Genomic DNA, 8,052 nt, shown 5'->3' with positions numbered 1-8,052 from the left:
TTTGCACTGCACTTTCTAACGCAGCAGAATAACGTCCAAGAAATTCCCAAATCCTTTATCTCGTTACCTGTCTGAGCAGGACAATCAAGTTGGTAGAAAGTGAGCAATAAAGAAACAGGAAAATAATGTACATCTCCTCTTCAAGGAGCTACTTAACCTCAGTTGGCTTCTTCAGCTTAGACAAGCTCCAGGATCACTTGACAGAGCAGTGAGAGGGGAACTCTGGTTCCTGCTCAGCTGAGGAGCCTGGGGCACTTTGACTTTTAGAATGTCATCAGCACCTCATTTCAAGCGTATAAATTTGGCCTGTGCTGGCATCTTGGAGGAACATAATTTTGGGAAACTATAGCAAGGTCTGGAAAAGACATGAAGAAGAATCACAAGTGTGTTCTCAGGTGGTTTTTTCTTTCCTTGTTTTGGAATAGGTATATATTTGTGCTCAGTGTTTATGCCTCTATTAGTTATAGAAGGGTTGGGGTTTTAAGGAAATTATATCAAAGATTTCCTAGGAACTGGTGGCTGAAAAGATTGGTTAGTATTGAATAAGAGTTTTCTAATACCAACTTTGCTGTTAGAGCCCAATATTGATTGTGTAGCTTGTGGCAGAGCTGTCCACAGGGCACATTGTAAAATGATATCCTCTCACTTAGTTTCTTTCACTTGAGGCATATTGGAGAACAGCTGCTGAAACAAGTGTCAGTGATCTATAGACTTCTGAATGTGCAGTTGATTTCCTGCTACACACACATTTATTTCACGTTACCACTTCTACGTGCCAGGTTTGGGGGTGCTCTCCTGAAAATGCTAGACTTTCTTTCAAGTTATGCACACTGCTCTGATTTGCTTTGCATCTCCATGAATAAAACTGGTTTATGGCTTTGACAACAGGAAAGCAGAGCCCTCAATAAAAAATTCCTGAGTTCCTTTCTTCCTCTTGTGGGTCAATACAGCACTTGGCTGGCTGCCTCTTTGCAGCCAAGCAATCAATCCCCTTCAGAAAAGACCTAGACCAATTTCACACTTGCTGTGTACTTCATAATTGGCCCAGTTCATTCCAGTGTCAAAATTATTTATTTTGTCATGATGATAATCTCTTTCCAGTAGTCCTAAAGTGTCACCTTGTGGCTTGTGCTGGTTATAATTTTATATCTTCAAGAGAAAACATCCCTAAGCATCAAATACAGAAAATCTGTAAGTTCCTCTCCAGGTATTTGTAAAATTAATGTGGACAGTCAAGATTATTTTGTTTTAACTGAGATTGCATTATTGGGGTTTACTTTTGAAATAACTGGTGATAGGTAAGAGCAAAAAATTACTAAGCAGTTCATAATCTATTTAGAAGCTACTGGTTGATTTTTCTGTGGTTCAAAGACAAGATGAGTTTTTATGCAAATTAGACCAGATTTTTACTGGCCACTAATCAAGTGTTTACCTGTTTCCATTAAAACTACATTGAGTTTAATCAGCATGCCTTTTAATGCATGCATTTGTCCCCAAACAAGGAGCATATTTGTCATGAATATTTAAATTGGATTTTAAGTCCATGAAATTTTAATATAAATAAAAAGTGAGGTGGTTTTCTCAGGGTTGAAAGTCAGCATCCTCAGATCCTATTCAAAATTGTAAACAAATTTTCAAATTAATGGTCTCCAAAGACATCTTCTTAGCATTGGGGATTAAATGTCTTTAACTGCAAAAAGATTAAATGTAACTGCATTTAATGGAATGCTATCTGTACATGAATATAAAGATTTTGTTTCTTGTAACTAAAGAGAACTATTACTGAATAATTCAGAAATTATTCTGAGTATTTTAAATATAAAACATATAGATATGTGTTATAGATAAAGATATATTATAAAACATAAAGCATATAGATATAACTGCACCTTATTCAAATCTCTGTGGAAAAGGGCCTGTGGATGTTGATTTCTATGAATATATATTGTATGTACACAAACAGAAGTGAAGCATTTAATATAAATGTAAAGTAAATGTAAAGAGAAACCAGAATACAAGGAAGCAGGGAATTGACAAGTGATGAACAAGTAAATAATTTTATGTTCTCTAGCAATTTGGAGCGCAAACTCCCAATTTGTCCTGTCTTTTTACAGGAAATGAGACAGACCACCAACAGCTGAGCTTCCTGTGAGGAGCTGATGCTTGATGATGTTTGAAGTCAAGCCCTAATAAAACCCTGGTTCTGTTGGAGTTGATTCGACACTCATCATGGACTGGAAAAAAGGCAGACACCCCTTTTATTCCAAAAACAGAGGGTTTTTTGACCTTCACTGGAGGTTTTTGACCACCACTGGAGGTGCAGCATTGCTCATGATGCTCTTTGAACAAGCCCATGTGAGACAGGCTGTCAGCAGGCTGGGTGTCACTGCCCGTCACTGTCACAGGGCTTTGGCAGGGCTCTGCTCACTGAGCCACCCCAGTGGTGCTGGATATAAATGATGTAAATGTTCATGAGTGGATGCACTGTGCTGTGATACTGGCTGTCTCTCAGGCTCACAGAGTGCAGAGAATGTTATTCCGTGCTGGAGGAGCTGGGTCTCAGCAGTTTGAGGGGATTTCTGCTGTACACAATGAATCCTACCAGACAAGATGAACTGCAGAGACGTTTCCTGAGGAGAAAGGAGCAAACATGGGTAGGGATAAATGTTGACAGGGGTTGTTCACACTACATGCAAGTGAAAGCCATGGAAATTGAAGGCAGAAATCCCCGAGGCTTTATTGTAACCAGGGATTCTGTCTTGATTCCTAAGCTGGACACTTGCTACTTCCAAGTACTAAGAGCTGCTCCCCCCTGCCTTGCCTTTCAGCAGTTTTGGTTTGGTAAACAGCCTTGACATTGTTTGTTAAACTGACTTCAAGTGTTTTTTGATCAAGACTTGGCTTAACAAGGTGTAGAATGTAGCCCCCTTTCTGTTGAAATGTAAGCTTTATAAGATATGTAATAATTGCCTTAATTCAATAATTATATCACCTCACATTTTGATAAGTAATTTCTCTCAAAAAGAATTTTACCTATGAGTCATCGTTGGCCAAAACTGAACAGATTTCTTCCGCTGGAAATAATGATGGTGTAAGAATCAGACAGGAATGGCAATGGACAGGTAGGAATGTTCTTGTATTCCTACTCTTGAATACAATCACTGGATTCCAGCTTTTGACTCGTGTCTCCCACAAAAAGAAACAATAAACATAGGTTCATTACTTTTTACTTTAACAAGTAGTTCCCTAAATACTTAGCATATATTTAAGAAACAGAATCTCAGGGTTTGTTTCTCAATTTTTATTTTTGCTTTTTAAAACAAAGCAGAAAATACTGTGGAAAATAACCCTCGTGTGTCAGAGAACCCTAGCAAGTTAGAAGGCAGAAAATAGATTCAAAACTATTTTTAATCTTAAGAAAAGGAGCATTAAATTGGTTTTGTGAACGTTCCTTCCCCATCCCAGTGATGGTAGTTTGGCTTTTCCCGGTTACTCCCTCGCTGGAGTTGTGAGGTGAGTTTGAGGTGCCTAATGCGGGCACAACTTGCCATCTCGTGGCATGTTTGTGCACTACCGCGGTTAAAATACTTAAAATCGATTAAGGATTTTTACATCCAAGAACGTGTAGATCAGTGAGCGTAGGCCCCCATAAAGCATCTAACCTCTCATGAGATAGCCAAAAACCTAAGGGGGGCAGGTACCCACTGTCGATTTACCAATCACGGCCTCTTTAATTGGCCTCCAGTGATGCACGGACGAGCCTGGCGGGTCCCCCCAGCTCAGCGGCCCCGCGTGGCCTGCGCGGGCCCGGGGCTCGGCCGGTGGGGAACGGACACACGGACACAGGGACCAACGGACACACGGACCAACGGACACACGGACCAACGGGCACACGGACCAACGGACACAGGGACCAACGGGCACACGGACCAACGGACACTCGGACCAACGGACATTCGGACTAACGGACACACGGACCAACGGACACACGGACACAGGGACCAACGGACACAGGGACCAACGGGCACACGGACCAACGGACATTCGGACTAACGGACACACGGACCAACGGACACACGGTCTCGGCGCTCCGGCGGCCCCGCGGAGGCGGCAGGGGCGGCTCTCCCGTCCCTCTCCCGCTGTTTCTCTGCCCTTCCTCCTCCCGTCCCTCTGCCAGGGTCCCCGTCCCTCCCGCCGCTCCCTCCCGGCCCCGGTGCCGCCTCCGCCCGCTCTGGCTGCGGCGCTGCCGAGTGAGCACCCGTGGAGCCCGGAGCTCTGATGTCGTCCGGGGCTGTCCCACGTCTGTCTCCGCCTGCCCCGCCGTGGCTCCAGGGGGCACACTCGCTCTGCGGGCCCTGGAGCTGGGCCGGACGCTGACGGACGCGTCTGGCCCGCGGGGAAGGTGAAGGAGGCCCTGCAGGAGCAGTACGGGTGGGTTCCCTACTGGGGAGCGGCGGCTGCGGCAGCACCTGCTCCGGGATCCCCGGTGAGAGCAGGGACGGAGGGAGGAGGAGGGCAGAGGAGGACGGGACGGGCAGCGAGCTCACACCGATGCCTCTCTTGGCTCGCAGGTGCCACCAGATGTGTGTCCCGGGATCGCATCTCCTGCCCACAGCCTGCAGCACCCACGCAGTGACGGGATGGGCCCGGGCTGCTGGGAGCCAGCACGACAGAAACACCCGTGGGGCCAGGAAAGCCTGGACGGCACAGAACCGCACAAAGGACACTTTGGATTGCAGGGACGAGCGGCCTGAGCTCCTCCCCTGCCCTGTTTTGACTCGCCCTGGACTCAAGGTTTTGGCCCAAGTGGGAGGGGATAAAGGCATGGGTTGTCTCGGCCGCTGGCTGCGCTTTTCCCTTGCATGGAACAGTTGGGACTGCCCCAAACCCCTTGTGCCCTCCTCCAGCACCAGGGGCATTTTTCACCACCCAGAGATTGTAAACAAGAAATGGATGCACTCGAGAAGGCATCAAGGGCCTCCTTCCAGCCTGGCTCTGCAGATGCTGAGGCTGCTCCAGGCTCTGCCAGGGCTCAGCTCGGGGCATGGCTGAGCCCACTCTCCCCTCACATTGCTCAGGTCAGCTGAATCGCAGGGTGATAAGGAAGGGACACTTCAAGGGAGTTAAGGTTTAACAGAGTTTTTATTCAAAAAACACGAGGGTAAAATTTACAACCTGCATATACAACAAAAGAAAGTACAATTTACCAAAGTTGCCACCAACAACTTTGCTTTGACCAGCAAGGAGTGCAGTGCAGACAAACCCCAAAGGGTCCAAGGCAAAGTTGAGAACAGCAAACAAAATCAAAAGAGAGAGTACAACAACAATATGAAAGAGTACTCGAAGAGAAAGAGCAGAAGTGCAAGGATACTTACAGGCAGTTCATTTAAGAGGCTGTCTCTTCTGCACGGCATAAAAACAACACAGAAACAAGGCTCTGAGCATGAAGCCATTCCTGTTCTCACCATCTCTTTTGAAGGACCATCATGTCCAAGCCATGGGCAGCACAAACAGGAGCCCTCACCTCACAGCTGACAGCTGCCATCCCTCCTTCAGCCAGACATGTCTGTCTAACAACATCCTGTGAAGTTCCTCCATCCATGGACTCCATCACCAACCAGAGATCATCATCAACAGGTAGCTGAAAGAAGAAGACAATGGCATGGAGAAGAATGTGCACAGCTAAATTACCTTATGGAAAAGACTGCAGGGGAGTTTTGCTTCCAGGTCACTTGTAAATGAACACAGAGTAAAATGGAGAGACATTCCTGTAGCTGCACTGTCCTTGAAATCTGCACAGTCTAAAGGAGAAGGAGATGTGAAAAAGGAGATGCCTTTCATGGGAAGCACGTGAAAAACATGCTTAGGAAGACCCAAGATCAGTCTGGAACCCACAACACTTGGTGAACCAGCTGGTTCACCACCTTAACTCAGCAATTCCATCAGTAACTCCACAACTCTGAGTTATCCATGGGAGGAGGCCATGCACCACTTAGCACAAAAGTGGTCAACTGTCTGGAAAACCTTGCTTAAAGAACCTTCAGAAACAGGCAAGGCAGTTGAAAAATGGGCAAAATAGGTGTTTCTTGAAACAAGAATCTCATCTTCCTAGCATCCACAACAAGGGAAAAGAGTAGGGGAGAAGGTAGGCTGAGGCCAGGGCTGATGAGGGAGCAAGGGAGCAGTGGCAGGCCCCAGCAGCAGCAGCCCAGCCATGATGCAGTTAGGTTTTATAGTTTTTATACACTCCAACCCCTCCCAACGTCTGCCCATGGACAGGAGACCATTGGTCTGGTCCAGACTTTCTTGGCCACCCATTGTGGAGACCATCACCATGCATTTAGCTGATGCATTAACATTTTTAGAGACTAGGACCACGCCAGCATGTCCTGCTCTGAAAGATATCACTACCAAGAAGTCACTGACTTGAACTTACCCTTGGCCAGCTGGCTCAGCTTTAGTGTGTTTCTTGGCAGGCTCCCCCAGGCTCACAGTGTTCCCTGAAAAAAAACAACAGGAAAGGTGGTCACTCCAAGATGGAGACCCCACCTTGCAGGAGAGCCAAAATGCAGCTCCATGCTCTGGGTGGGCAGGAGCAATAAGGACTGTGTGACATTCAGCTGCAGAGGAACACTGAGCACAGCTGATGCTCAGACACACACACACCTCACACCCTGCTCTGGCAGACAGGACAGAGAGCAGATGTGCTCAGCTGCATGAGGCACCTCTCTCTCCTCTCCCCTGTGGCTGTGAGGCTGTGCTGCTGTCAGAATGCATGACAGCCCATGATACCTCAACAGAGAGAGGGTCACTGTCCTCTTCACAGACTAAGGGAGGTTCACTGTCCTCTTCCCAAAAAGATGGTGCTTCACCATCCTCTTTCCAAACAGTGGGATGTTCATGGTGCTCTTCCCACACAGGGAGGTATTGTCCTTCCCCTTCCCCCGTGGTGTGATGTTCACTGTGCTCTTCCCAGGCCACTGGATGTTTCCCATCCCAGTCCCACACCGCTGGCCGTCTGCCCTCTTCTTCCCACACTGTGAGATCTCTGCTCTCCTCCTTCCTGTGCCACAGGATGTTCCCACTCCTCATCCTACAGTGCGAAACATTCCCTGTCCTCAATCCACACTGCTGGAGCTTTGCTGGCATCTTCCAGAATGGTGGGAAATTCACCAGCATCTTCGAGAACCGTGGAAAGTTCACCATCATCTCCGAGAACAGAGGGAAGTTCACTTTGTTCCTCCTCTCCAGCCTTCTTGTCTTTCTGCTCTTTAGCCTTCTCTTTGGAGACAGACAGAGCTAGAGGAGCCCCTGATGCAGCTTCTGTGCTTTGTGGACAAACAGTAGCATGAAGGAGAGGAAGTTGTATCACATTTATGGCCTTATTTATCCTCAGCTGCACTAAGGAGAAATAGCATTCTGGGGTGTTCAAACTAACAGTGGGCTAAAGTAGACATTGCCACTTATGCTTGTGAATTAGATACTCCACCATGGCTAAAAGCAGCACGCAATCTTCTGTCTGCAAAATCGTTCCTGTAGCTGTTCAAAAGCTCTTCAACAAAAGAGGAGAAAACAGCCGGGGATCCTTTAGCTTCTGCTGCTGCAAAGGCACTGACAGTGCCAACTTTACCAGGCTAGCGCTCGGCTGCAACACACCTAAGGTTTCTTTCCACTCACCAAAGAAGGAGCTTTTCGGTAGCCATGCCTGAGATGCCCTGCAATGCAAGAGGGAAAATCAACCAGATACTATCAGGAAAATAAACTGTAGGTGCAGGAAAATCCACGCAACAAGGCAGCCCCGAGAGAGCGTTCTGCTTTCACAATATTCCTCCAGTCCTTTCATTGAAACCCAGGTGCCTGCACGGAGAGCCGCCAAACGCGGAGCCTCCCCGCTGTCCCCCAATGCCCGCACCCAGCGGGATCTCCGCTCCTCACCCACAGCGGCCGCTCCCGTGTCACCCCTCGGCTGCGCCCCCAGCCCTGCCCGGCCACCGCGGGGACCCCCCCGCTGCATCCCCGCTCCCGGGCCCCGCACCCGCCACCGCCCGGCCC

General features: G+C 47.9%; 1 long non-coding RNA gene across 1 annotated transcript; it reads right to left on the bottom strand.

Moving 5' to 3' along the window:
- Window positions 1-5,318: 5,318 nt before the first annotated feature.
- Window positions 5,319-6,819, bottom strand: LOC128945890 (uncharacterized). The gene is made up of 3 exons (XR_008483900.1): window positions 6,667-6,819; window positions 6,437-6,500; window positions 5,319-5,641 (listed from the first exon to the last, which is right to left on the bottom strand). It is a non-coding gene; the product is annotated as an uncharacterized LOC128945890 (long non-coding RNA).
- Window positions 6,820-8,052: the final 1,233 nt, after the last annotated feature.

Source organism: Melozone crissalis, unplaced genomic scaffold (assembly GCF_028551555.1).
Source record: "Melozone crissalis strain CALT ecotype California unplaced genomic scaffold, PUWL_Pcris_2 ptg000068l_1, whole genome shotgun sequence".
NCBI lineage: Eukaryota > Metazoa > Chordata > Aves > Passeriformes > Passerellidae > Melozone > Melozone crissalis.
The sequence above is the reverse complement of the archived record's forward strand: the minus strand, read 5'-3'. Positions and strand labels throughout refer to the sequence as shown.